Source organism: Octopus bimaculoides, chromosome 8, assembly GCF_001194135.2.
Source record: "Octopus bimaculoides isolate UCB-OBI-ISO-001 chromosome 8, ASM119413v2, whole genome shotgun sequence".
NCBI classification, from domain to species: domain Eukaryota; kingdom Metazoa; phylum Mollusca; class Cephalopoda; order Octopoda; family Octopodidae; genus Octopus; species Octopus bimaculoides.
Genome location: NC_068988.1, coordinates 50,489,055 through 50,492,062, shown reverse-complemented (window position 1 = coordinate 50,492,062; position 3,008 = coordinate 50,489,055). Strand labels below are relative to the sequence as shown.

General features: G+C 39.4%; 1 protein-coding gene across 1 annotated transcript in view; it reads left to right on the top strand.

Moving 5' to 3' along the window:
• Positions 1 to 491: 491 nt before the first annotated feature.
• Positions 492 to 3,008, top strand: part of LOC106880563 (uncharacterized) — a 6,508-nt gene continuing 3,991 nt past the window's right edge. Inside the window, exon 1 of the mRNA XM_014930555.2 lies at positions 492 to 1,392. The gene's annotated coding sequence lies outside the window, so the exon portion shown is untranslated. The remainder of the gene's footprint in view (positions 1,393 to 3,008) is intronic.

Here is a 3,008-nt window from a genome sequence, read left to right as displayed (position 1 = left end):
AGGATTTGAACTCAGAACGAATACTGCCAACACAAAACGAATATTATCGATTCTATCGATCCCACCAAATTACCACCTTATGTGCATGTCTATACAAAATTGAAACGTCAATTTTGTATGAGCGTAGGTGTTATTCCATTGGGTCGAACATCAGTGTATGACTGGTACACATTATATGTGATTGATGGATAGTAAAATCGATGTATCCGTGTTTGTTATTATTAAGTCCAACTACAAGATAGTTAAGTGTTTATCAATATTTCCAAGGGCAACGCATTGATCAAAGCACGTGTCCAGAGTTGTCTCCCTGTCACCATGGCTACTAAACGGTTTCAACTGACATATGAACTGGTCAAACATATTAATTCCTTTGTATTTTTTTGCCGTCTCCACCCTCAGTGATTTCATATATAATACAGCCACAATCGCCGCAAACACTAACAAATAAACAACCAGTGAGAGAGCTTTTCTGCTTGTTGGCTAAATTTGCTACAGTAAGTATCTAGACCTTCCGCAAATCGTGCGTCGCTGTCTTAAGGAAAGGAAATATTGGATAATGCAGCTTTAGTCGTATTCCTAAAAAGATGGGTCATCGCGTCTGAGATACCACTAAATTATTAGATTTGTTCCATTAAGTTTGATGTGGGAGTCAAACACAGACGACAACAACAACAACAACTGTTTACGATCAATCAACTGACCCCACGAACGATAACAACCCACCTTACAACAACAAGCCACGTTTCTGCGAAACAATAATAACGACAATGTGGATCGACAAATAGTATATGTCATCATCTTCGTCATCTACTTAATGTATCTACAAACAGCTACAAAAACAGTAGCAGCATCAACAACTACAACATACACCCGTAATAGCGGTCTGACTTCTTCACCTATCACTTATTTCACCTAAGATCGGGGAAAACGGAAAGACACTTTGTTTAAATCTTAACAAAGATGGGACTGTCATGACTGGATCAATTTTGAAACTAACTCTTTTCAGTCAGGACTGATTTGGAAATAAACAACAACGACACAGTACAAATCAACGGGGAAGGGCTCCTTTACGTGGTCGCTTGCCTTTCTCAAAATATCAGCCAAATCTCCTTCATTTCACGTCCTACTGTATTATGAAAGGTACCACTAAATTATGTAGTCCTGGAGATACTACGACTGAAAAAGAAGGCGGAACAGTCGCGTTTTTTCTTTATTGTGCTGGTCAAATACAACCAACACCAGCACTTCCACCACCACCACTATCAACAACACACACCAATAACCAACAACTAGCTACGAATACAACATACACCAACAGATATAACTAGAACCATGCAATTGTAATCAACAACAACGACGAACATTAAGTGCCAGTGGACACATGTATTAATGGTAAGTGTTTCCACATTCATGTTTCCACCCTCATATTTCCACACTTATATATCTAAATGTTCGCTTACAATGTCTACACACTTGTGTTTCTTTTTTTTTTTTTTCATTTACTTGTCTCAGTCATTTGACTGTGGCCATGCTGGATCACCACCTTTAGTCGAACAAATCGACCCCAGTACTTATTCTTTGTAAGCCTAGTACTTATTCTATCGGTCACTTTTGCCGAACCGCTAAGTTACGGGGATGTAAACACACCAGCATCGGTTGTCAAGCGATGGTGGGGAGACAAACACAGACACACAAACACACACACACACACATATATGCATATAAACGACAGGCTTCTTTCAGTTTCCGTCTACCAAATCCACTCACAAGGCTTTGGTCGGCCCGAGGCTATAGTAGAAGACACTTGCCCAAGGTGCCACGCAGTGGGAATGAACCCAGAACCATGTGGTTGGTAAGCAAGCTACTTACCACACAGCTACTCTTCACACGTTCCCACGCTCATTATTCCTCACTCAAGTTTTCATGTTTCCTCTCACTTTTCCACCTATTTCCACACTCGTAGCTACAAATGCCAATTTATTACTGATTCTTGGTCTCACCTGATTTCAATTCCTTGTTGCTATTAATCTCACTTATATTTAGGCTCTTAATTCATGTCCTCAAGGAAAAAGAATGATCTTTAGTGCCTTGGGCTTGTATGAAAAAAAAAAGACCCTCTTCCTCTGTCTCCTCACCGTCATCATCATCTTTGTCATTATGGTTGTTGTCATTATCATCATAGTCCCCAAGGTGGTGAGCTGGCAGAATCACTAGCACGCTTGATGCAATGCTTAGCAATATTTCTCCCATTGCTACGTTCTGAGTTCAAATTCCGCTGAGATTGACTTTACATCTCATCCTTTCGAGGTCGATAAATTAAGTACCAGTTGTGTACTGGAGTCGATGTAATCGACTGGCTCCTTCCTCACAAATTTCAGGCCTTGTGCCTATAATAGAAAGGATGACCATCAGTCAGTAACACAAAAGGATCATTTAAAGGTAAGTGGTATACGTCCCCCACTTCCCACTGGGCCCAACACTAATTGCTACTTGCAGTTTTTCTTTTCCTTTCCCGGAATAACATTGACCCCCTGAAAGTTTGTCTCTGCTCATGTCTTTTCTGCAGGAGTTGACTGCAAAAGTTCAAAGGGAATGTTAATAGTATCAATCTGACCGGTCTGCATAAGTTATGGGTACAGACCCTTCCTCCAGACTTGGCAAGAAAAAGAGAAACAGAAAAAATTCTGTAACTTTATTTTAATTCTCAGTGATTGTAGTGTCATCATACCTTTAACCCTTTTGATACCAACCCAGTTGAAACCGCCTCTGGCTCTGTAGTACAAGTGTCTTGTTTTCATACGTTTTGAATTAAAATCTTCCACTAAACCTTAGTCAGAATTTATGTTCCTAACACTAGCTTAATAATAACTTAGTTATTTTACGAAATGCTTTGTTATATTTAAAATTAATTGAAAGAAACACAGAGCATCTCAAAATAAGACAAGACCCTTACAACATTTCCTCCTTGTTTCTTGTTTCTCTCTTGTATTTATACATACATCCACACA